The sequence below is a fragment of the Heptranchias perlo genome, chromosome 1 (genome assembly GCF_035084215.1).
Source record: "Heptranchias perlo isolate sHepPer1 chromosome 1, sHepPer1.hap1, whole genome shotgun sequence".
Lineage (NCBI taxonomy): Eukaryota > Metazoa > Chordata > Chondrichthyes > Hexanchiformes > Hexanchidae > Heptranchias > Heptranchias perlo.
Window position 1 is genome coordinate 27,330,981 of NC_090325.1, and position 27,728 is coordinate 27,358,708.

Here is a 27,728-nt window from a genome sequence, read left to right on the forward strand (position 1 = left end):
TAGTCATGTGGGGAAGGATAGAATACTAGAACCTGGTCTTTAGTTGCCTCCAAGCCTTTATTCACATAGATTCCCCTTACACGCACACCACACCCTAGCTCAACTCTCCTATAAAAAGGATTCAAGAGAGTCCCCAATTGATACCCACCACCTGTAAGCAATTAACACTAATTGATATAAATCATACAATTAACAACTGAGGCCACAATCCACGCTATTAGTCGTGGGAGCGGCCCTGAAATAACAGAGGGACTTAGTCCAATGCAATAGGAGCAGGACTAGGGGGAAGAGAGAACCCCAGCCAATGTTATTTTTTGTCAGCAAACACGGACACGTTGGTCTCACTCAAGGCAGAGCAGATGAATTAGAATATGCCTCAGCTGCTTTATATTTGGGTTTGTACACTGAGCTTGTACTGTAGCATAAATTCAGGTCAAGAAGCACTATTTAGCCTGGTGGTCCTGTCAGATACAATTTTGCTCTCACATGCTCCTAATCTACATATTGAGTGTGTTATTAAAAATCACACAAAGAGAAGCGATGCACCCTATTTGGGAAGAGGAACAGAAGCTTCCACACAAGTAAATGGTGGATCCTAGCCTGCCTGTGGTTCTACGACCTCTTATAGATACTAGCCTACATTTTCTGCTTGGCTGAAATCCTGAGCAGAAGTATTGGAGAGTGCCGTTCAAGCTCGCCTGACAGGATGTAGGTTGATTTATAGGGTCAGCCTAAGTTTATTATTGATGGTGTTTTGCATACCATTTGCGGGGGTTGGGGGGGGGAGGTGGTTGGAGCTTGCATGCTGCTGCAGCCCTTTAAATCCTGCAGCAGGTTAAAGGGGACACCACACAAAAAATAGTTTTGGAAGCACAGCTGAAAGCTTAAAAGAATGTCTGTCAGGTGTGCAAGGTCTTCTGGTGTGCAGAGAGTCCCAAGATTTTCTTAAAAAAAAGCTGTGCAAATGCTTCTGCATGAAATTAGGCAGAGGAGGGAAGCACTGTTTGGCACTGAGTACTGCAGACCACCAAGAGGAGCAGCACTGCAGCAGTAGCAGCAGGTGCTGAGGGCAGTGAGTCTCAATATGACCACCGCACACACAGCAACTTAGTGTCAAAGAACTTTTACCAGGGCAGGCAAAGAAGGAGGAGCAAGAACCATATCGGCCACTTACCCGTGTCTTTTGGATGAGACTTTAAACCAAGGTATCATCTGCCCGCTGAAGTGAATGTAAAAATCTCATGGCATTATTCCAAGAACAGAGATTTCTGCTGGTATGTGGCCCAACATTCCTTCCTGAACCAACACCGGCAAAAACAGTCATTCATTCATTTGCTGTATGTGGGGACTTGTTGGGTGAAAAATGCCAACATAACAACAGTGACTGCACTTTAAAGGTAATCCATTGGTTGTGAAACACTTTGGAAAATCCTGAGAACATGATAAGGTGTTATATGAATGTGAATGACTTATTTTTCTTTCTTACACCCACCTCCTCTCAGATGCTATTGAAGGCTGCAGCCTGCTCAATCTTTCCGGATGAGTATAACCTCTCAGTTCTGAAACATAAAATCATAGAATCATAGAATGGTTACAGCATGGAAGGAGGCCATTTGGCCCATCGAGTCTGAGCTGGCTCTCTGCAAGAGCAGTCCAGCTAGTCCCACTCCCCCGCCCTTTCCCCGTAGCCCTGCAAATTTTTTCCCTTCAAGTACTTATCCAATTCCCTTTTGAAGGCCACGACTGAATCTGCCTCCACCACCCCCTCGGGCAGTGCATTTCAGATCTTAACCACTCGCTATGTACAAACGTTTTCCTCATGTCGCCTTTGGTTCTTTTGCCAAACACCTTACATCTATGTCCTCTGGTTCTCAACCCTTCCGCCAATGGGAACAGTTTCTCTCTATCTACTCTGTCTAGACCCTTCATGATTTTGAATACCTCTATCAAATCTCCTCAACCTTCTCTGCTCTAAGGAGAACAACCCCAGCTTCTCCAGTCTATCCACGTAACTGAAGTCCTTCATCCCTGGAACCATTCTAGTAAATCTCCTCTGCACCCTCTCTAAGGCTTTCACATCATTCTGAAAGTGCGGTGCCCAGAACTGGACACAATAGTCCAATTGTGGCCGAACCAGTGTTTTATAAAGGTTCACCATAACTTCCTTACTTTTGTACTCTATGCTTCTATTTATAAAGCCCGTGATCCCGTATGCTTTTTTAACCGCTTTCTCAACCGGCCCTGCCACCTTCAATGATTTGTGCACATATACCCCCAGATCTCTCTGTTCCTGAACCCCTTTCAGAATTATACCCTTTAGTTTATATAATCTCTCCTTGTTCTTCCTACCAAAATGTATCACTACGCACTTTTCTGCGTTAAATTTCATCTGCCACGTGTCCGCCCACGCCACTAGCCTGTCTATCTCCTCTTTAAGTCTATCACTATCATCCTCACAGTTCACTACACTTCCAAGCTTTGTGTCATCTGCAAATTTTGAAATTGTGCCCTGTACACCCAAGTCCAAGTCATTAATATATATCAAGAAAGGCGGTGGTCCCAGCACCGACCTCTGGGGAACACCACTGTACACCTCCCTCCAGTCCAAAAAACAACCGTTCACCACTACTCTCTGTTTCCTGTCACTTAGCCAATTTCATATCCATACTGCCACTGCCCCTTTTATTCCATGGGCTTCAGTTTTGATGACAAGCCTATTATGCGGCACTTTATCAAACGCCTTTTGGACGTCCATACACACTTGGAAATATATCACCGTTCCTTCATTGTCGCTGGGTCAAAATCCTGGAACTCCCTTCCTAACAGCACTGTGGGAGAACCGTCACCACACGGACTGCAGCTGTTCAAGAAGGCGGCTCACCACCACCTTCTCGAGGGCAATTAGGGATGGGCAATAAATGCTGGCCTCGCCAGCGACGCCCACATCCCGTGAACGAATAAAAAAAAATCAACCGCATTGCCCTCATCAACCCTCTCTGTTACCTCATCAAAAAACTCTATCAAGTTAGTTAAACACGATATGCCTTCAACAAATCTGTGCTGGCTTTCCTTAATTAATCCACGCTTATCCAAGTCATTATTAACTTTGTCCCGGATTATCGTTTCTAAAAGTTTCCCCACCACTGAGTTTAAACTGACTGGCCTGTAGTTGCTGGGTTTATCCTTACACCCTTTTTTCAACAAGGGTGTAACATTTGCAATTCTCCAGTCCTCTGGCACCACCCCCGTATCTAATGATGATTGAAAGATTATGGCCAGTACCTCTGCAATTTCCACCCTTATTTCCCTCACCAATCTAGGATGCATCCCATCTGGACTGGGTGACTTATCTACTTTAAGTACAGCCAGCCTTTCCAATACCTCCTCTTTATCAGTTTTTAGCCTATCCTGTATCTCAACTACCTCCTCTTTTACTGTGACTTTGGCAGCATCTTCTTCCTTGGTAAAGACAGATGCAAAGTACTCATTTAGAACCTGAGCCATCCCCACTGCCTCCATGTGTAGGTCTCCTTTTTGGTCCCTAATCGGCCCCACTCCTCCTCTTACTACCCGTTTACTAGTTATATGCCTATAGAAGACTTTTGGATTCCCTTTTATGTTGGCCGCCAGTCTATTTTCATTCTCTCTCTTTGCCCCTCTTATTTCCTTTTTCACTTCCCCTCTGAACTTTCTATATTCAGCCTGGTTATCAACCTGACATCTTTCATACACCCCTTTTTTCTGCTTCATCTTACTCTCTATCTCTTTTGTCATCCAGGGAGCTCTGGCTTTATTTACCCTACCTTTCCCCCTCGTGGGGATGTACCTAGACTGTACCCGAACCATCTCCTCTTTAAAGGCCGCTCATTGTTCAATTACAGTTTTGCCTGCCAACCTTTAATTCCAATTCATCCGGGCCAGATCTGTTCTCATCCCGCTGAAATCTAGTATCATCCTAGTAAATCTTTTTTGCACCTTCTCCAGTGCCTCTATATCCTTTTTATAATATGGAGACCAGAACTGTTCACAGTGCTCCAAGTGTGGTCCAACCAAATCTATTTGACCTCCTTCTGAAACACCATCATAGATACCAGTATTGAACCAATTTGCTTCTCTCTATGTGACACTTGAAGCAGCTGAGTGCACTGGACACAGCAAAGGCTTTGGGCCTAGACAATATCTTGTAGTGCTGGAGGCCTGTGCACCAGAGCTAGCTGCTCTCTAGCCAAGCTGTACAACAAAAACAGCAACAATAACTTGCATTTATATAGCGCCTTTAATGTAGTAAAACGTCCCAAGGCGCGTCACAGGAGCGTAATCAGACAAAAATTTGACACCGAGCCACATAAATAGATATTAGGACAGTGACCAAAACCTTGTTCAAAGACGTGGGCTTTAAAGAGCATCTTGAAAAAGGAGAGAGGTAGAGAGGCAGAGAGGTTTAGGGAGGGGATGTTCAAAAAGCCAGAATTGGAGGAGCGAGGAGATCTCGGAGGGTTGTAGGGCTGGAGGAGGTTACAGAGTTAGGGAAGGGCGAGGCCACAAGGATGACTATTTCAAATTTGCGGTGTTGCCGGACCTGAAGCCAATGTAGGTCACCGAGCACAGAGGTGATGGGTGAACGGGACTTGGTGCGAGTTAGGATACGGGCAGCAGAGGTTTGGATGAGCTGAAGTTTATGAAGGGTGGAAAGTGGGAGGCCGGCCAGTAAAGCATTGGAATTGTCGAGTCTAAAGGTAACAAAGGCATGGATGAGGGTTTCAGCAGTCAATGGGCTGAGGCAGGGGCAGAGATGGGCAATGTTACGGCCACCACAACTGTATATTTTTGCATCTATCTGACAATGTGGAAGATTGCCCAGGTATGTCCTGTCCATAAAAAGCAGGGTGTCTAGCCCAGCCAATTACTGAGCCATCAGTCTTCTCCTAATCATCAGTGAAGTAATGAAAGGAGTCATCAATAGTGCGACCTAGCAACACCAACTCATCAATAACCTGCTCAACAAAGCTCAGTTCAGGTTCTGCCAGAACCACTTGGCTCTGGACATGGGCACAAGATCTGAATACCAAGGAGAGGAGAGCAGATGCCCTTGATATCAAGGCAGAAAAACTGAGTTCAGCAGGGGTCAAAGGGAAAACCCTCCATTGACTAGACTGAGTGAATAAGGAGAAATTGTTTCCAGTGGCTGAAGGGTCGGTAACCAGAGGACACCGATTTAAGGTGATCGGCAAATGAGCCAGAGGTGACATGAGGAAACATTTTGTTACGCAGTGAGTTGTAATGAACTGAAATCCTTTGCCTGAAAGGATCGTGGAAGCAGATTCAACAGTAACTTTCAAAAGGGAATTGGATAAATACTTGAAGGGAAAACATTTACAGGGTTATGGGGAAAGAGCAGGGGAATAGGACTAATTGGATACCTGTGACAAAGAGCCGGCACAGACATGATGGGCTGAATGGTCTCCTTCTGTGCTGTACCTACTAGGATACTATGATACTTTGACTGGAATTATACCTTATACAGGGTATAATAGTTGTGGTTTTGAAGGTCAGTCAGTACAGCTCGTGGATATCACTGCAGGAGTTCTTCAGGGAAGCGTTTTCAGCCTGATCATCTTAAGCTACTCCATCAATGACTTTCCCTCTGTCATAGGCTTTGGAGTGGTGCTGTTTGCTAACAATTCAACAGTGTGCAGCTCCATTCAATAATGAAGCAGCCCAAGCCAGCCCACAACAAGCGCCATTTGCACCACATATGTGTCAGGTAATAACTATCTCAAATAAGAGAAATCCCAGCCATCTCCACTTGACCTTCAGTGGCACCATCATCGCTGAGTCCTCCACCATCAACATCTTGGGGGTCACCACTGCACTAGAAGTTTAACTGAACCAACCATATCAACTCAGTGGCTACAAGAGCAGGACAGAGGCTGGATACTAAATGAGTGGCTCAACTCCTGATCCCTCAATACATTTTCACTGTCTACTTGGCTCAAGTCAGGAGTGTGATGGAATACTTGCTTGGATTGGTACAGCCACAACAACAAGGAGCTGACACCATCCGGGACAGAGCAGTTTGTTTGATCTGTACCCCACCACTGAATATCCACCTCTTCCACCACCCGTGCACTGTGGCTGCTGTAAATTCAAACTATGGGATGCACTGTAGCAACTCATCAAAGTTGCTTCTCTATCACCGAGAAGGAAAAGAGCAGCAATGTTGTGGGAATACCATCACCATCTTAACTTGGACTGTTGGGGGGGGTTTAAACTAACTTGGCAGGGGGATGGGATACAGAGTGGAGCTACAATAGGGGGTGATGTGCAGCCAAATATAGAGAAAAAAACAAGTCAGCTTGGAAGACAGGGCAAATATGTGAGGGCAAGGCTGGATGGCATCTATTTTAATGCAAGGAGTCTTGCGAATAAGGTGGATGAACTGAAGGTGTTGATAAACACATGGGAGTATGATATTGTTGCTGTCACAGAGACATGGTTGAGGGAGGGGCAAGACTGGCAGCTCAATATTCCGGGGTACAGAATCTTCAGGCGAGACAGAGGGGGAGGTATAAAAGGAGGGGAGGTCGCAATATTAATTAAAGAATCAATTACTGCCATAAGGAGGGATGATATATTAGCAGGTTCCTCTAATGAGGCCATATGGGTGGATCTTAAAAACAAAAAGGGGGCAAGCACTTTGATGGGAGTGTACTATAGGCCCCCAAACAGTCAGGGGGTGATAGAGGAACAGATATGTAGGCAAATCTCAGAAAATTGTGCAAATAATAGGGTAATAATAGTGGGGGATTTCAACTTCCCCAATATTAACTGGGATACTCAGAGTGTAAAAGGCTTAGAGGGTACAAAATTCTTAACGTGCATCCAGGAGAGCTTTTTGAGCCAGCATGTAGAAAGTCCTACAAGAGAGGGGGCGGTACTGGACCTAATTCTAGGGAATGTGGCCGGCCAAGTGGAAGAAGTGCTAGTAGGTGAGCACTTTGGTGACAGTGACCATAATTCGGTGAGATTTAAGGTGGTCATGGAAAAGGACAGGGAGGGGCCGGAAATAAAGGTTCTAAATTGGGGGAAGGCCGATTTTAATAGGATAAGGCAGGATCTGGCCAAAATGGACTGGGATCAGCAGCTTGTAGGAAAATCCGCATCGGAGCAATGGGAGTCTTTCAGAAGGGAGATTGAGACCATACAATGGCAACATGTTCCCGTAAAGGTCAAGGGTGGTTCCAAGAACTCCAGGGAACCTTGGATGTCAGGGGATATACGAGAATGGATTAGGAAAAAAAGGAGGGCTTTTGGCAGATACAAAAGGCTAAAGACGGAGGAAGCCCTAGAGGAGTACAAAAAGTGCAGGGGGATACTTAAAAAAGAAATTAGGAGATCAAGGAGGGGCCATGAAATAACACTGGCGAGCAAAATAAAGGAAAATCCTAAGATGTTTTATAAGTATATTAAGGATAAGAGGATGACTAGGGAAAAAATAGGGCCCATTAGGGACAAAAATGGCAATCTGTGTGTGGAGCCGGCAGATGTAAGAGGGGTTCTAAATGAATTTTTTGCATCTGTTTTCACTATGGAGAAGGACGATGTAGACATAGAAATACGGCAGGGGGACTGTGATATACTCGAACATATTAACATCGAGCGGGAGGAGGTATTGGCGGTTTTAGCAGGCCTAAAAATGGATAAATCCCCAGGCCCAGACGAAATGTATCCCAGGCTACTGTGTGAGGCAAAGGAGGAGATTGCGGGGGCTCTGACACATATATTCAGAACCTCTCTGGCCACAGGGGATGTGCCAGAGGACTGGAGAACCGCTAATGTAATACCATTATTCAAGAAGGGGAGTAGGGAAAAACCGGGGAACTACAGGCCAGTGAGCCTAACATCAGTGGTAGGAAAATTATTGGAAAAAATTCTGAAGGACAAAATTAGTCTCCACTTGGAGAAGCAAGGATTAATCAGGGATAGTCAACATGGCTTTGTCAAGGGAAGATCATGTCTGACTAATTTGATTGAATTTTTTGAGGGGGTGACTAGGCGTGTGGATGAGGGTAACGCAGTGGATGTGGTATACATGGATTTCAGTAAGGCCTTCGATAAAGTCCCCCACAGGAGACTGGTCAAGAAGGTACGAGCCCATGGAATCCAGGGTGCCTTGGCACTTTGGATACAAAACTGGCTTAGTGGCAGAAGGCAGAGGGTGATGGTTGAAGGTTGTTTTTGTGACTGGAAGCCTGTGGCCAGTGGGGTACCACAGGGATCGGTGCTGGGTCCCTTGCTGTTTGTGGTCCACATTAATGACTTGGATATGAATGTAAAAGGTATGATCAGTAAGTTCGCTGATGATACAAAGATTGGTAGGGTGGTAAATAGCGAGGAGGATAGCCTCAGTCTGCAGGACGATATAGATGGGTTGGTCAGATGGGCGGAACAGTGGCAAATGGAATTTAACCCGGAAAAGTGCGAGGTGATGCACTTTGGAGGGATGAACAAGGCAAGGGAATACACAATGAATGGGAGGACCCTAGGCAAGACAGAGGGTCAGAGGGATCTTGGTGTGCAAGTTCACAGATCCCTGAAGGCGGCGGAACAGGTAGATAAGGTGGTAAAGAAGGCATATGGGATACTTGCCTTTATTAGCCGAGGCATAGAATATAAGAGCAAGGAGGTTATGATGGAGCTGTATAAAACACTGGTTGGGCCACAGCTGGAGTACTGTGTGCAGTTCTGGTCGCCACACTACAGGAAGGATGTGATCACTTTGGAGAGGGTGCAGAGGAGATTCACCAGGATGTTACCAGGGCTGGAGCGCTTCAGCTATGAAGAGAGACTGGGAAGATTGGGTTTGTTTTCCTTGGAGAAGAGGAGGCTGAGGGGGGACATGATTGAGGTGTACAAAATTATGAGGGGCACAGATAGGATGGATACTAAGGAGCTTTTTCCCTTCGTTGAGGGTTCTATAACCAGGGGACATAGATTCAAGGTAAAAGGCGGGAGGTTTAGAGGGGATTTGAGAAAGAACTTTTTCACCCAGAGGGTGGTTGGAGTCTGGAACTCACTGTCTGAAAGGGTTGTGGAGGCAGGAACCCTCACAACATTCAAGAAGCATTTGGATGAGCACTTGAAATGCCATAGCATACAAGGCTACGGACCAAATGCTGGAATATGGGATTAGAGTAGACAGGGCTGATGGCCGGCGCGGACACGATGGGCCGAAGGGCCTCTATCCGTGCTGTATAACTCTATGACTCTATGACTCTATATATCGCCATTCTTTCATTGTTGCTGTGTCAATATCCTGGAATCCCTTACTTAACACCATTGTAGGAGTATTCATCTCCACAAGCACTGTATCAGTTCAAGGAGAAGGCCCATCCCTACCTTCTCAGGGCAACCAGGGATGGATAAGAAATGCAGCCTTCAGAACAAATGTAAAACAAAATCCACAGGCTTTTAAAACCTAAGCTTGGTGTCACTGAATCATTACCTCCCAATTTACCTTAATTTTTCTACTCTTTTCAACCTTGCTGATCCTGCACTATGGGACTTGGCCATCATCTAAATTTATCAATTGAAAAAAGATTTCATGGATAAATGTAGCTTTAGGAGCATTGTTATTCTATTAAAATGATTATGATATAATTCTACATGTTGTGGACAGATGTACACAATAAGATGACTGGTAAAGTGATGATGCCATTGTATCACTGATCATGTCTATGCTAAACGATAATTGAAAAAAATTATAATAACTTTAAACCATCTCAGCAAGACCGCAATTTCCAACTGATTGCATTTGCTACAGTGCAACTTTCCCAGTGCCCGAAATGGTTGCTGTAAAATCGAATCCTTTGAGCGGGCTTCTCCTGGTGGTTTCTGGGAGCTGGGTGTCCCCAAAAAACCCACTGAAACGATGACAATGTTCCTTTAATAACCGATGTTCTACCATATCTACAGTTCTGAGGAAAGCTAACTTTACATTAGACTTTGCAATTCGCACTATTTTAAGACATGGGGGTGGGGGAAGATTACCTCTGTGTGCGTGCATAGCAAAATTGTAAACCACTCTTTTATAAACGTGTTTATGATTTCATTACACATAGAGGATAGCTTCATCCCTTGTTTTCACCCCATCCTCATTCTAACATTGCAAGAAACTGTACACAGCAGGTGCATCAGTTAAACCGGGCACTGCCGAATCTGGCCTCCATTCAAAATGTTGAATACATATTTCATGATATTTCACAACTACAATGCTATGTCAGTAATCCTGAATGAAAGGCTGTATTTAAATCATGCAAAGCAAAACAATAATTTGTTACAGGCTTCTCAAAAGCTGAAATTTGGAATGTTTTCTTTAAGCTGTTGAAATGTTCTAAGTGTCTAAAATTTTGCAATTTCGTAACACAGAAATCTCTAATAACCCATTTTGACTGGATTGGTTCTCATTGTATGGGGGTTTTCCTCTTTGCCTATGTTTATCACTGGGAATTTCCTCAGAGCTGCTCCCGCTCTGGCGGAAACCCCCTTTATGCACGTCAATGGGGTACCACTGCACTTCTGGTGAAGTTGCGGCAGTGGAGCGGGAGCAGCTCTGAGGAAATCTTTTATATTGTTGCCTGTCTTGCCTATCGTTTAAGGTATTCCTGGAATATAAGAACATAAGAAATAGGAGCAGGAGCAGGCCATACGGCCCCTTGTGCCAGCTCCACCATTCAATCAGATCATAGCTGATCTTCGACCTCAACTCCACTTTCCCTCCCTATCCCCATATCCCTTGATTTCCCTAGAGTCCAAAAATCTATCGATCTCAGCCTTGAATATACTCAATGACTCAGCATCCACAGCCCTTTGGGGTAGAGAATTCTAAAGATTCACAACCCTCTGCATGAAGAAATTCCTCTTCATCTCAGTCTTAAATGGCTGACCCGTAATCCTGAGACTGTGCCCCCTAGTTCTAGACTCTCCAGCCAGGGGAAACATCCTCTCAGCATCTACCTTGTCAAGCCCTCTCAGAATCTATTATGTTTCAATGAGATCACCTCCCATTCTTCTAAACTCCAGAGAATATAGGTCCATTCTACTCAATCTCTCATCATAAGACAACCCTCTGATCCCAGGAATCAATCTAGTGAAACTTTGTTGCACCGCCTCTAAGGCAAGTATATCCTTCCTTAGATAAGGAGACCAAAATTGTGCACAGTACTCCAGGTGTGGTCTCACCAAAGCCTTGTACAATTGTAGTAAGACTTCCTTACTCTTGTACTCCATCCCCCTTATAATAAAGGCCAACATACCATTTGCCTTCCTAATTGCTTGCTGTTCCTGCATGTTAACTTTTTGAGTTTCTTGTACGAGGACACCCAAATCTCTCTGAACACCAACATTTAATAGTTTCTCATCATTTAAAAAATATTCTGTTTTTCTATTTTTCCTACCAAAGTGAATAACCTCACATTTCCCCACATTATTCTCCATCTGCCACCTTCTTGCCCACTCACTTAACCTGTCTATATCCCTTTGCAGACTCTTCGGGCTCGATTTTGAAATGGTGACGGGTTGGCAGCGGGGTGGGGTGGGGTGATGAAGCTGCGTGTGGCAAACCCGAATAAAAAAACTTACCATTTCCGACGCGATCGCGATGTAATTGATGGTGATTAAAGTTCTTTCTGGGTTTTGCGCCCAGCAGCCAGCCTGTTTGATAGGCTGGCTGCTGACAGGAGCTACAACGCTGAGGTGGGTGGGGGGGGGGAGAGAAAGAGAGGGAGCGAGACGTCATCCGGCGCTGGAACAGAAGGTCGGGGGGAGAGACAGAGGGAGATTGGGGGGGAGAGGGAAAGATCGGGGTGAAATGGGGGGAGAGGGGAAGATCAGGGGGAGATCGGGGGGACATCGGGGGGAGAAGCGGCGGAGATCGGGGGGACCAGGTGTGAATCAGAAGCTGTGGGAAAGCCGCTGAGGTAAGTTAAAAATCGTTCTAACTACCTAATATGTCACAAGTAAAGTGCCTTAAGTACCTCAATGGTTCTTTAACTATCATCCCGTCGGCTTTAATTGCCAGTGGGACTTCCGGATTCCGGACATCTGCGTGCACACAGGTGCGTCTGTGGGAAACTTGGAAGTCGGTGGGTTGGATTCGGCTTCCGAACCCGCTCTGCCTTTCTGCAATTTTCACAGCCCCCCCGCCCCCAACGCACCCGCAATTTAAGTTTAAAATTGAGCCCTTTGTGTCCTCCTCACAGCTTACTTTCCCACCTAGCTTTGTTTTGTCAGCAAACTTGGATACATTACACTCAGTCCCTTCATCTAAGTCATTAATATAGATTGTAAATAGCTGAGGCCCAAGCACTGATCCTTGCGGCACCCCACTAGTTACAGCCTGCCAACCTGAGAATGACCGGTTTATCCCTACTCTCTGTTTTCTCTCCGTTAACCAACCCTCTATCCATGCTAATATATTACCCCCAACCCCATGAGCCTTTACCTTGTGTAACAACCTTTTATGTGGCACCTTAATCTTATTGAAACATATAAGATTGTGAAGGGTCTTGATCGGGTGGATGCAGTAAGGATGTTCCCAAAGATGGGTGAAACTAGAACTAGGGGGCATAATCTTAGAATAAGGGGCTGCTCTTTCAAAACTGAGATGAGGAGAAACTTCTTCACTCAGAGGGTAGTAGGTCTGTGGAATTTGCTGCCCCAGGAAGCTGTGGAAGCTACATCATTAGATAAATTTAAAACAGAAATAGACAGTTTCCTAGAAGTAAAGGGAATTAGGGGTTATGGGGAGCGGGCAGGAAATTGGACATGAAGCTGAGTTCGGATCGGTCAATGCCCTGTGGGTGGCGGAGAGGGCCCAGGGGCTATGTGGCCGGGTCCTGTTCCGACTTCTTGTGTTCTTTAGATTTGTGGTTGGGATCAGATCAGCCATGATCTTATTGAATGGCGGAGCAGGCTCGAGGGGCCGATTGGCCTACTCCTGCTCCAATTTCTTATGTTCTTATGTTCTTATGTTCTTATCGAGTGCCTTTTGGAAATCCAAATATACTACATCCACTGGTTCTCCCTTATCTACCCTGCTAGTTACATCCTCAAAAAACTCCAATAAATTTGTTAAACATGATTTCTCTTTCATGAAACCATGTTGACTCTGCCTAATCATATTATGATTTTCTAAGTGCCCTGTTACCACTTCCTTAATAATGGATTCCAGCATTTTCCCGACGACTGACGTCAGGCTAACTGACCTGTAGTTCATTGTTTTCTCTCTCCCTCCTTTCTTGAATAGCGGGGTTACATTTGCTACCTTCCAATCCGCTGGGACTGTTCTAGATTCAAGGGAATTTTGGAAGATCACAACCAATGCATCCACTATCTCTGCAGCCACCTCTTTTAGAACCCGAGGATGTAGGCCATCGGATCCAGGGGATTTGTCGGCTTTTAGTCCCATTAGTTTCTCTAGTACTTTTTCTCTACTGATATTAATTACTTTAAGTTCCTCACTCTCATTAGCCCCTTGGTTCTCCACTACTTTGGTATGTTTTTTGTGTCTTCTACTGTGAAGACAGATACAAAATATTTGTTTAACATCTCTGCCATTTCCTTATTCCCCATTAGATGTTGGAAGATGCTGAAGCTTCCAAGCACATTTATTTCTTGCCAAGGTCCTAACAAAGTCCTCTTTACATTAAGTGATGAATGATCTGTGATGCTATGGACATTCCATATTTGCGAATATGGGAGTTATCATCCAGCGTGATGTTGAGGGGGGGGGGGGAAAGGGTTGGAAGATTTTTGGTCAGTTTTGAGGAAAGATTCTGTTGAACGAACCACCATAACCACAGTAAAACTTCCATCAATGGAAAGTAGACATATAATCAGAATTCTAGTACAACAATTGATGATCACCGGCTTAACTAGCAGAAGCAACATTTTACCTATGGTGTGCAATATATATTTTTTCTCCTCTCTCACAGACAACAAACAGTGCCCCCAGAGGTCACAAAGAGTCAACGTAAGTTCTCTTCAAATGTACTTATCAAACAATCATACTGTGGTCAGTGTTAATTTGATACGTCAAATTCACATCAAAAAACTGCTAAACATATGTAAATATTCTTGGTCCATAAACATTTGCTTTTGCCTAAGTTCAACATGCATATTTTTTAAATTTCCAAAATTTTTACTATGTCATATTCTTATATAGGGGGCTAGATTGGGCTGTGTCGTGCCCGTTGTTTCGGTATAGGGGCTAGTGCATGCGCAAGTACTGAACGCTGGCTGCATGTAAAGTAAGGAGAAAATGGATATAATCAGTTTGCAACACTGATTTCAAGTGATAGACACCATTTTGGCACTTAATGCTTAGCTCAACGCACGTGTCTTAGAGTGCCTGGAGGACACCCACCAGCGCTATTTAAAGGGACCATGCAGGATTTACAGGTTAGTGGCTGGATTATTGCTTCTGGCTGCTGAGACATTTGTAACTGTTTTTGGAGGTCTCCTACACTTGAATACTAGGACGTGGGGATATAGCCTAACATTTAGAGCCAGGACGTGCAGGAGTGAATTTAGGAAATGCTTCTACACGCAAAGGGTGGGAGAAGTTTGGAACGGTCTTCTGCAACAGCAGTTGATGCGAGCTCAATTGTGAATTCTAAATCTGAGATTGATAGATTTCTGTGAACCAAGGGTATTAATGGATATGGGGCTAAGGCAGGTATATGGAGTTAGGTCACAGGTCCATCATGATCTCATTGAACGGCGGAACAGGCTCGAGGGGCTAAATGCCACTGCCACTTGCAGCCTCCTGATATGTGCCACCTTCTCCTGCAAGAAAGTGGTACATGTGTCTGGATGATGTGTCTGTCATGGGTGAATAGCTACCAGAGTATGTGGCCTGTGAGTTGTGGTGGGCGACTTGCAACTGTGGTAATGTGTAAGGATGAGAGGAAGCATCTGACTGGAAGAGTTGAGTACTGATGGAAAGAGTTTGTTGGTATGTGGGTGAAGGGGCAGTATATTGCATGGAGCAGTGGATGCGGCTAGTGCTGCAGTTGGTAGGCGATGCCATTTGACAGTTGACCTCAGTCACCTTGATCACCCGTTTCAAAGCATTGAACTTCTTCCTGCACTGCATCCATGTTCGTGGTGCTATGCGCCTGGCATTGACTTCGCCCTCTACTGCCTCCCACTGGCTTTTGAGCATATGTCTGGAGGGCCTCTTGTCCCCCCCCGTCCCCACTGCAGATATAGGATGTCCCTCCTTCTATCCACCTCTTGCAACAAGGCCTCTAGGCCTCTAGCACATCATCAGAGAACCTTGGTGCACATACTCTCGCAGGCCTGGTACAAACTCAGATCGGCAGATTGGTGAGGTCTGGCATGCAGATTGGAGGATGTGGGATTTAGTAGTGCGCAACCTTTATTCAATGTTTTAACATAACTCATCAGTGTGTAAACATAGGGACGGGACCTGTATCTATGTTTTATGTCTGTGATGTCTTATCTCCGTTCAGACTCCGTGCAGACAGCAGACTGTTATTTTTAGCAAATAACAGGTACCGTTTATCTTTAAGAGATTTTAAGAGACATCCTCCCTTTAAGAGACATCCGCCCTTTAAGAGATTAGGGCTCCCCCTGCTGGCAGAAAGTGAGAATTGCATTGAATCGACATGCAAGGTCTGGATTTGAACACAGCTTGCAGGTGAGTGCTCAGACAGAACAAAGTTCTCATCCTGCCTGCATTAGGGTTATTGCAGGGGCCAGTGGGCGCGGGTTAATCGCCGATCACGCTACCTACGCCCAATAATATGCCCTATTGAATTTTTCCCCTGTAGTCCCTTAGTTCAGATATAATTAATTGTACAAAACTCTTGCCTTCCGCAGATGATCTTTCACATGAACATTCTCAGGGTTAGAACCATGTCATTGTGATTTTGGAAGAGAAGAAAATGCCTGTGCAGTACAAAGAACCTGGAGTGGCTGAAGAATGGTTGGAAACTGAAGAAATGTAACAAAGTCTACATGGGGAAAGATCCCAGAGTGCATTGTGGGGCAACAGGTGGCAATCTGTTATTTGGAGTTATTCTCCACAGGGCGAAATAGTAAGGGAGATCCATCAGCCAACGCTTGAGGTGCTGACCCATCATTATACCAGCATAATTCCAGAGCTAAAGAGGGAGAACTTAGCCCCATATATCAGAATTTGAGGGGCTCATAATGCTGTTCCAGCACTGCTAACCTGTGAGTGCTGCATGCAGTTGTAGTGCAGAAAGCTGACATCACACGATGAAGTGCTATAATGAATAGACCTGCACCATACAGTGTAAGGGTTAATAAAAGTTGTGATGACTAATACAATGCTGTGCATTGACTTCTCTTTTGTTATTAGGCAGATAAAGTCGTTGGGGAGAAATGCTGTTCTACTCATGTGTTTTGACATATATCTGGGGTCAAAGGAGACAACACTTTATTGGGCAAGGATATTGGGCACGTGTGAGATGGTTGATGTGCCTTCGATGTTTTAGGCTAAATGTGTCATCTATTACGCAGTCAAGTCTTCTAGCTCCTGGTTGGGTTCGTCTTCTGCCACAGGTTTCTCCTGCTTGTCTTCTCCTTGCACTGTAGTGAGACCCTCTACTGAGACACAGCAGGCAACAATAATTCTTGGGTCAGGCGGTACTGTGAGCTTCCTCTGATCCGCCCTTCCTCAATTATAGCCAAGTTCCCATAGCTAACAGTCAAAGATGGCAGATGAGATGCTGCTTCAAGAAGATGTGACTAGCTGCAGTGGTAGGAAAATTATTGGAAAAAATTCTGAAGGACAAAATTAGTCTCCACTTGGAGAAGCAAGGATTAATCAGGGATAGTCAACATGGCTTTGTCAAGGGAAGATCATGTCTGACTAATTTGATTGAATTTTTTGAGGGGGTGACTAGGCGTGTGGATGAGGGTAACGCAGTGGATGTGGTATACATGGATTTCAGTAAGGCCTTCGATAAAGTCCCCCACAGGAGACTGGTCAAGAAGGTACGAGCCCATGGAATCCAGGGTGCCTTGGCACTTTGGATACAAAACTGGCTTAGTGGCAGAAGGCAGAGGGTGATGGTCGAAGGTTGTTTTTGTGACTGGAAGCCTGTGGCCAGTGGGGTACCACAGGGATCGGTGATGGGTCCCTTGCTGTTTGTGGTCTACATTAATGACTTGGATATGAATGTAAAAGGTATGATCAGTAAGTTCGCTGATGATACAAAAATTGGTAGGGTGGTAAATAGCGAGGAGGATAGCCTCAGTCTGCAGGACGATATAGATGGGTTGGTCAGATGGGCGGAACAGTGGCAAATGGAATTTAACCCGGAAAAGTGCGAGGTGATGCACTTTGGAGGGACTAACAAGGCAAGGGAATACACAATGAATGGGAGGACCCTAGGCAAGACAGAGGGTCAGAGGGATCTTGGTGTGCAAGTTCACAGATCCCTGAAGGCGGCGGAACAGGTAGATAAGGTGGTAAAGAAGGCATATGGGATACTTGCCTTTATTAGCCGAGGCATAGAATATAAGAGCAAGGAGGTTATGATGGAGCTGTATAAAACACTGGTTAGGCCACAGCTGGAGTACTGTGTGCAGTTCTGGTCGCCACATTACAGGAAGGATGTGATCGCTTTGGAGAGGGTGCAGAGGAGATTCACCAGGATGTTACCAGGGCTGGAGTGCTTCAGCTATGAAGAGAGACTGGGAAGATTGGGTTTGTTTTCCTTGGAGCAGAGGAGGCTGAGGTGTACAAAATTATGAGGGGCACAGATAGGATGGATACTAAGGAGCTTTTTCCCTTCGTTGAGGGTTCTATAACAAGGGGACATAGATTCAAGGTAAAAGGCGGGAGGTTTAGAGGGGATTTGAGAAAGAACTTTTTCACCCAGAGGGTGGTTGGAGTCTGGAACTCACTGTCTGAAAGGGTTGTGGAGGCAGGAATCCTCACAACATTCAAGAAGCATTTGGATGAGCACTTGAAATGCCATAGCATACAAGGCTACGGACCAAATGCTGGAATATGGGATTAGAGTAGACAGGGCTGATGGCCGGCGCAGACACGATGGGCCGAAGGGCCTCTATCCGTGCTGTATAACTCTATGACTCTATGACTCTATGAGTAGTGAAACCCAAGAACACCATAAAACAAAAAATAAAATGGCTGGGTCAACATGCAGCTACTGATACAACTACCAAGCAGACTCCTTTATAAGGAACAGGAACCAACATGGCCAACAATCCACAGCCCGTTTTATATGGGTGCCGAACTTCAGCAGTGCTGTTCAGGTGGCAAGACTGCAACGGGGCAAGGATCTCATTTCCTTTTTGTTTTTGTGGCTTTGTTGATTCTAGTGCATAACTGGTACGCAGGCCCTCAGTGCCATGGGTGCTTATCCACTGCTTTAAACTGCATCATCCATAACAGGAGCACAGCAGGCCTCAGGCTTCATCACAAGGCAATACGGGCCACCTCTCCCCAATATGCATCAGTGCTACGTGTGCTGAGCATCACATTATTGGCCCCTATACACATTTATGGACACTGTTCAACACAAATTCAACCGAGTGCCTAGAGGCTTAAGGAAAATGTGTTGCAATATCACAGGGTCTGGTTATTGCAGAATTGTTGCCATCTCTCTGCTCAGTACAGTGCTGATGCTGAAGAATCTCCTATCATCTTTCTTAGAGCAATGGGATGTCTTAATTCAGATCTTCACAGAGTCAGCTGTAGGTTGTCCTTGGTTCACTGGTAACACGTTATGGTGAGCTGAAGCTTGGTAAACGCTCTCGTAGTGGTCAGTTCAAAGGATATAAGGATTGCCTACATCAACATAAATCGTGCAACATGATGAAGCCATGAGGATCTGAAGAAAATAATATACAGGATATTAAGCAGTGATGCTTGGGAGCTCTGGTCAATACAATCTGCCATAAGCTAGAGTCAGTCCTGAGAGGTGGGAAATGGTCCTTCAGATGTTGATAATGCTAAATCACACAAGGCTCTTTCTTTCATGGGGGAACATGACTGATAACCCTTATCTGCTCTGCCTTAAACCTCATCAGTTATTTTAAGAATATTATTTAATCATAGGTGCGAACTGCTAGTCATTCATCATTATTATGTGCTTCAGTGGGACACAGCGTATAAGAGTGCTATAATCATCAACGGACCTTCAATACTTGGGAAAAAATGGGAAAACAGGAAGTATTCAATCAATTCCAGAAGGATTACAATCCTCCTTTTTATGCTCGGATGTTTGTAAAAGTTCTAAGCCATGTAAAATTGTGCTGGGTTTCAGCTGTATACTTTATTGAACACAGCTGTGGCAGATTATCTGACTGTTAACGCTCAGACAACATTCATTTTATAATTTGCCTAGCACCCTTGTGCACTCCAAATGTCTTCCTTATGCTGCTGGCCATATAATCTACACCAGCCATATAAAAAGACTATTCATCTTATTTCATGAAAGCTCTGCTGGAGTGCATAAGTTTCATATTAACTATAAAATTCTTACTTGCACTGTCTCAGTACAGCTTACTATATGAATTGTGTATTAAAGACTCAAAACTGCCATTTTAGACCTCCTTCTATGCTGTAAAATTCTATGATCCTTTATTTTGGGAAAGTAACTAAGAAGTTAGCTTTTCAAACTGTCTGGAGGATTAGTATTAAATCGTAGCTCAAACCACACCAAGCACAGATTTATCAGAAGCACACTTGGTCATTTAAATTGAGAACTGTGCTGGAGCTCGATGGACAATTGTTCAGAAACCTTTTCTACTAAACAATTTACAAAATCAAAGCAAGTAAACCCCTCCCCATCATGGAGAGGTCCACAAGTTGTTCTCAATTACACATTCCCCAGAGGAATGAGTACCGTTTATCTGGTGTTTTGCAGTTTAATTTAATGCACTGTTAACACGTATCCAGGGGAATTTGATTCCAACTGCCTACACTTAAGTATGTTTCTGATCCTTAACAGCCTTCAGAACTGCTCTACCTGAATGTGATGCCACAAGGTTTGGTCCAACCTCAGGTCAACATCTCATCTATTAGGCTTAGCACAAGATGATATTTATTATCTCACAGTCCTTATATATTGAGCATCAGCTTGGATTCATTCAAGTGCAGCACCATGGGAAAAGGCAATGTTTGCTGGGTTTGTTTAGGTAGGTTTCGTTGTATCGTTGACACAGTATGATTGCAACATTTTATCATTCTTACTTTTGTTCGCATACAAATAAGACATGTAGATATGTAAATTCTGAATTTGAAGAATGATGTCTAGAAAATGAACTAGTGTTATTCATAGAACCTTAGAATGATACAGCACAGAAGGACGTCATTCGGCCCATCGTGTCTGTGTCAGCTCTCTGAAAAAGCTATCCATTTTGTCCCTCTCCTCTGCTTTTTCCTCATAGCCCTGTAAATTTATCCTTTTCAAGTATTTATCCAATTCCCTTTTGAAAGTTACTATTGAATCTGCTTCCGCCACCTTTTCAGGCAGCGCATTCCAGATTATTACAACTCGCTGCGTAAAAAAATGTCTCCTCATTTCCCCCCTGGATTTCTTTGCCAATTATCTTAAATTTTTGTCCTCTGGTTACCAACCCTCCTGCTAGGGAAAACAGTGTCTCCCTATCTACACTATCAGAACCCCTCATAATTTTGGTCATCTCTATTGACTCTCCCCTTAACCTTCTCTGCTCTATGGAGAACAACCCCAGCTTCTCCAGTCTCTCCACATAACTGAAGTTCCTCAACCCTGATATTTTTTTATTCGTTCATGGGATGTGGGCGTCGCTGGCGAGGCCAGCATTTATTGCCCATCCCTAATCGCCCTTGAGAAGGTGGTGGTGAGCTGCCTTCTTGAACCGCTGCAGTCCGTGTGGTAAAGGTTCTCTCACAATGCTGTTAGGAAGGGAGTTCCAGGATTTTGACCCAGTGACTATGAAGGAACGGCGATATATTTCCAAGTCGGGATGGTGTGTGACTTGGAGGGGACTTGGATATCATTCTGGTAAATCTCTTTTGCACCCTCTCCAAGGCTTTGACATCCTTCCTAAGGTGTGGTGGCCTAGAATTGGACACAATACTCTAGCTGAGGCCTAACCAGTGATTTATAAAGGTTTACTACTTGTTGAGGAATTGTGCACAAAAACAAGCCTTTTTAAACTTGGTTCAGGTGCCTAGTGGGGATGTATTTTCCAATTGCTAAGTTCTTAAAATTGAAGAATGTTTGCCACTCGTTGGAACTCACATCACATAGCTTTGGTTTAGTTAGATATTTTTTCTCCCTTCCTTCCAGTTATTCTTTCCCTTAACCTCCTCCTATCACAATATTGTCCATAGAATGACAACAGCTGCCAACCTCTGGCATGGGAGCCAACCATGACCCATAAGCAGTGCTATAATGCCTGAGGTGAACACCCAACAGTGAATACCTACTGCTGAGAAATGCATAATATGTTCAACCAAATTGACCACAGTCAACAATCATGAGGCAAGTTATTTCACTAACGTCAGTTTGAGAATGTGTAACCAAAGGCATACTTAATTTCTTGGGAAATTGCAAATAGCAGAAAATGTTGTTAAATATGATTAATATTTATTTGGGTGCAATGACCCTGGAAGTGCAGTGGTTGAAACACTTGCTTCTTATCACGGGTTAATCAAATCTATCAAACAATTGAGATATTGGTTTCATTATTTTTCAACTGGACCAAAAGGCAGTGATTTCCAATCCCTATCCCCACCCCTTTACTTTAAGTGAAAATACACTGCATGGTTAGCTAGACACTCTGTGGAACTCATGGAAGATGAAAAGCATGTACTTTCTGCAGTGTTATTTTGTATTATTTCTTTTATTTTTAAAAAACCTTACTGTGGGCTTCTTGCCACCATACATTGACCTCTAATTGGGAAAATGGAATGATCTCAGATCCTTCTATAGTCATTGTCAGTATCACACCATAGTTCACCAGGTAGGAAACAAGCACTCAGCAACTTGTCCTTGCAGGATTCACTACTCAACCATTTCTGCTACCAGGCAGCAGCTACCTGTTTCTGTGTCACAGGCAAAGATATGATACATGGCACCAATCAACTATAAAAAAAGAGCTAGAGCAGGAAGAACATAATTGCATCAAATGATAAAGTAGCTTGGTATTAAAGAAATATTGACACTCAAGCATATTCATAACACATATACGTAGAACTTTGAGCCTTATTAGCAGAGAAAAAAAAGGTCGTATGGTGCCTGAAGCTCCTGCTCATTTTTTTTTGCTTGCTATGCTCTTTCTTGTGTTCTCAAGCTGGCTATGATGCATGATTGCTCTTGACCTGCTGCTTGGATTTGGCTCACACTAATCAAGGCCCTGGAGACTTTCAGCACTGGAGAGCCAGCGCTGCTATAATCGAGTCTGTTGTAATCACTTTTTATGATGGCAATTTTTTTCTTTAACCACAACCACAGCTGTCTGTTCGCGTTCATATCTAACGCAGACCCTGCATTTCTGAGCTCTGCCGTAACCCATGCTGGAACATGACACAAGTATCATCACTCACCCCCCCCGATCCCCATCTGGGGCTTCATCAAGTCATTGGCCATGGTTTGGTCTTCTTTTATATTTTGATATTATAACGTTATTTCTGTCAATGATTTCCACTCGAAAGAGTTGATTTCTCTAAATTGCACCCAGCCATGTCAATGTTTTCTTTGTTTTGTAGTTGGATCCAGATGAACAATATTCCATCGTTAATTTGATATTTCGATGTAATTAGTTTGTAGTAAACCAATCATTTGGAAAATAAAAAAAGTTCCTCCTCTTCTCCTTTTCCATTTCCCCCATTTCTATGAGACAAACAACTTTAGGGTGCTTTGTTTTCTCTAGAATCCGAGCACTGGTATTTTTGAATTGTTCTTGTTCACTGCCTCCATTTATAGGACTTGAATTTAAATCATGTCCAGATGGGGTAAAGGTCTCTCTCTCTCTTTCTATATATAATAGGGTTTCAATGAGTTATGTCAAGTTTGCATGTTTTGTTGAGAGTCATGATACATTACAACACTCACAATACATACAATGAGGTACTTAAACAATCGTCTACATTTGAGTAGCACTGCCTACTGTTAGAGTAAAAGTCAAGTAGAGGGAGTGGGTAGGGAGGTTCTATCAGCAGTAGGTGTGGTTGGGTTTGAATGGCACGGGGTTTCTGGAAAGGTTGAGTGAGAAATGGTCCTGTTACAGCCTCAGTTTTCTTCTCTTGGCCCAAGATCACCCGCCTCCCTCCATTAGGGTGCTTGAAGAGTTGCTGGTGGAGGCTGGCTGTGTAGAATGGGCGCTGCCCAAATTAATCTTAAGTATACACCATTGCCTTTCTCAATTACTTAAATCCCAGGCTTCAAACACTTCTTATTACAATTCTATTTACCGACTGCAAGTATTTACTCCCAAAGTTATGGTCGGCATACAGGGAGCGTGCACCAGAATCAAGAAGCTTGTCCAAAATTGGACCTCATTTTGATAGTTGCAGTGAGCAAGGGCAATAAATGCCGGCCTCGCCAGCGACGCCCACATCCCACGAACGAATAAAAAAAAAGCCACCGCATGTTGAGCCTCTGGAGGCAGATCACCACTTTGCTCTGCTCCAATTTGGGCTTGGTGCCTCGCAGGCGGCAGCCCTCAGATAAGTGCTGGGAGGGGAGGGTGGGAGAACGGGAGGGGGGCTGGCATGGGCTGGCTGCAGCCCGCAGTAGTGCTGTGGAGCTGAGAGGAGCACTCCTGCTCCTTCTGGCTCCACATGAAGATAAATTTTTTAAAAAACTTTTGCTTTGGTGGTGGCCTCCAGTGACTCCTTTAAGGACTGTTGGTTCGGCCGCATGTAAAACAAGTAATCCTGAGCGGAGCAGGCTCGGCACCTGCTCTGCTCAACCTGCCCAATTTCCAGACGGAGTCCTTAAACAGGCATTAGGCTCCTCATTAACATATGCAAGGGACCTAACCCCTGTTTAGGTAACTGCCAGGGATGCCTGGAAAGCTGCCTTTACCAATATGGTGGTGCCCGTAAGGCAGGTGGAGGTCTGCCGATATTGGTCCGATTTGCCCCCATTTTCTGCCCAGAAAACGGTCGCAACAAGGATCAATTTCTGCTACCCCATATCTCTCACCCTCGCCAACTTTAAGCCTTCAGTTCTCCTAAATCCAATGTTAAAGTCGCCCTTTTGTCACTTGGGGAGCTCACACTTTGGAGAATGCAGGCAGTAAGGATTTGATTAGCTGTTGAGATGAAATTTCAGATCACTTCAAGCTGCTCTGAACTTTGCTGCAGTGGACAGTGAACACAGGGGAGTCATGACCCAAGTCCACAGTGGGTAGTTAAGGTCCCCTAGCAGACAGCCCATGGATCCATGGCCTTCCTTGAACAAAGGGGGAATGTTGGATTGGCGAAGGATAAGCTCCCAAGGAATGTGGCAATCACCGACATTACTTTGTGCAGCTGGTCATACATTTTCTGCATATTGATTGAATAGTACCCCTTAGATCCTGGCTGACATTTATCCCCCAATCAATACCACTAAAAACAGATTAACTGATCATTTACCTCATTGAGAGTATGAAAAGAAACTTGCAAGGGATATTAAAACCAATACGAAGAACTTTTATAGTTACATTAGGAAAAAGAGGGTGGTCAGGAACAGTATTGGCCCCTTAAAAACTGAAAGTGGGGATATTGTCATTGACAATGGGGAAATGGCGGACATGTTGAACGATTACTTTGCGTCAGTATTTACAGTAGAAGAAAGAGGATAGCATGCTGGAAATCCCAAGAAAACTAATATTGAATCGGGGACAGGGACTCGATAAAATTAATATAAGGAAAGCAACAGTAATGAAGAAAATAATAGCACTAAAGAGTGACAAATCTCCAGGACCAGATGGTTTCCATCCCAGGGTTTTAAAGGAAGTAGGTGAGCACATTGCAGATGCTCTAACTATAATCTTTCAAAGTTCTCTAGATTCAGGAACTGTCCCTCTAGATTGGAAAATTGCACATGTCACTTCGCTTTTTAAGAAAGGAGAGAGAGGGAAACCAGGGAATTATAGACCAGTTAGCCTAACATCTGTTGTGGGGAAAATGCTGGAGTCTATAATTAAGGATAGGGTGACTGAACACCTCGAAAATTTTCAGTTAATCAGAGAGAGCCAGCACGGATTTGTGAAAGGTAGGTCGTGCCTGACAAACCTGAATTTTTTGAAAAGGTGACTAAAGTAGTGGACAGGGGAATGTCAATGGGTGTTATTTATATGGACTTCCAGAAGGCATTTGATAAGGTCCCATATAAGAGACTGTTAGCTAAGATAGAAGCCCATGGAATCGAGGGAAAAGTACGGACTTGGTTAGCAAGTTGGCTGAGCGAAAGGCGACAGAGAAGGGATAATGGGTAGGTACTCACATTGGCAGGATGTGACAAGTGGAGTCCCGCAGGGATCTGTCTTGGGGCCTCAATTATTCACAATATTTATTAACGACTTAGATGAAGGCATAGAAAGTCTCATATCTAAGTTTGCCGATGACACAAAGATGGGTGGCGTTGTAAGCAATGTGGATGAAAACATAAAATTACAAAGCGATATTGATAGATTAGGCAAAACTGTGGCAAATGGAATTCAATGTAGACAAATGTGAGGTCATCCACTTTGGATCAAAAAAGGATAGAACAGGGTACTTTCTAAATGGTAAAAAGTTAAAAACAGTGGATGTCCAAAGGGACCCAAGGGTTCAGGTACATTGATCATTGAAGTGTCATGAACAGGTGCAGAAAATAATCAATAAGGCTAATGGAATGCTGGCCTTTATAATCTAGAGGACTAGAGTACAAGGGGGCAGAAGTGATGCTGCAGCTATACAAAACCCTGGTTAGGCCGCACCTGGAGTATTGTGAGCAGTTCTGGGCACCACACCTTAGGAAGGACATTTTGGCCTTGGAGGGAGTGCAGCGTAGGTTTACTAGAATGATACCCGGACTTCATGGGTTAAGTTAGGAGGAGAGATTACACAAATTGGGGTTGTATTCTCTGGAGTTTCGAAGGTTAATGGGTGATCTGATCGAAGTTTATCAGATATTAAGGGGAACAGATAGGGTGGATAGAGAGAAACTATTTCCGCTGGTTGGGGATTCTAGGAGTAGGGGGCACAGTCTAAAAATTAGAGCCAGACCTTTCAGGAGTGAGATTAGAAAACATTTCTACACACAAAGGGTGGTAGAAGTTTGGAACTCTCTTCCACAAAAGGCAATTGATACTAGCTCAATTGCTAAATTTAAATCTGAGATAGATAACTTTTTGGCAACCAAAGGTATTAAGGGATATGGGCCAAAGGCGGGTATATGGAGTTAGATCACAGATCTTATCAAATGGCGGAGCAGGCGCGAGGGGCTGAATGGCCTACTCCTGTTCCTATGTTCCTATTGCTGTTTGTGGGGCCTTGCTGTGGACAAACTGGCTGCCATGTTTACCTACAACAGTGACTACTCTTCAAAATTAATTCATTGGCTGTAATGTGGTTTGTGACATCTAGAGGATGCAAAAGGCACTACATAAATGCAAGATTTTTCTTTCTCTCTTTACAATTCATCTAAGGGGCTCTTCCATGTGTTGAAGCTTGCAGATTTCACAGCTCACAAACGTACATTTTCTGCTTACTGCTCAGTATAGTGAGAGGTTCAAATACCAGGGGACAAGAGTCAAAAATAACAAACCGTTAGCAGTAAGAAGAGAAATCAGGCAGAACTTTTTCACCTCAAGGGTAATACAGTTATGAAATAAGTTTCCAGGGAAAACCTGGGCAATATGAAGGGGTTCAAGAGGCAATTAGATGCAATTCTAAAGTGTAGAGGAACAAAGGGACCTTGGAGTGCATGTCCACAGGTCCAAGAAGGTAACATGACAGGTAGATAAGGTGGTAGAAAAGGAATGGAGTATAAGAGCAGGGAGGTTTTGTTAGAACTGTATAAAACACTGGTTAAGCCACAGTTTGAGTACTGTGTACAGTTCTGGTCACCACATTACAGAAAAGATGTGATTGCACTAGAGAGGGTACAGAGGAGATTTACAAGGATGTTGTCAGGGCTGGAGCATTTTAGGTACGAGAAAAGATTGGATAGGCTGGGGTTGTTTTCTTTGGAACAAAGGAGGCTGAGGGGGGATTTGATTGAGGTATATAAAATTATGACGGGACGAGATAGAGTGGATAGGGAGGACCTATTTCCCTTAGCAGAGAGGTCAGTGACCAGTGGGCATAGATTTAAAGTAATTGGTAGAAAGATTAGAGGGGAGCTGAGGAGAATTTTTTTCACCCAGAGGATGGTGGGGGTCTGGAACTCACTGCCTGAAAGGGTGGTAGAGGCAGAAGCCCTCAACTCATTTAAAAAGTAGTTCGATGTGCTCCTGAAGTGCCGTAACCTACAGGGCTATGGACCAAGAGCTGGAAAGTGGGGTTAAGCTGGATAGCTCTTTGTCGGCCGGCATGGACATGATGGGCCAAATGGTCTCCTTTTGTGCCGTAACTCTCTATGATTCTATGATTCTATTCTGGTGAAAGAAGGGATTGGTCGATATGGTGAGAAGGTTGTAGGTGGGTATTGAGATCAATCAAAAACTAATAGGCTTAT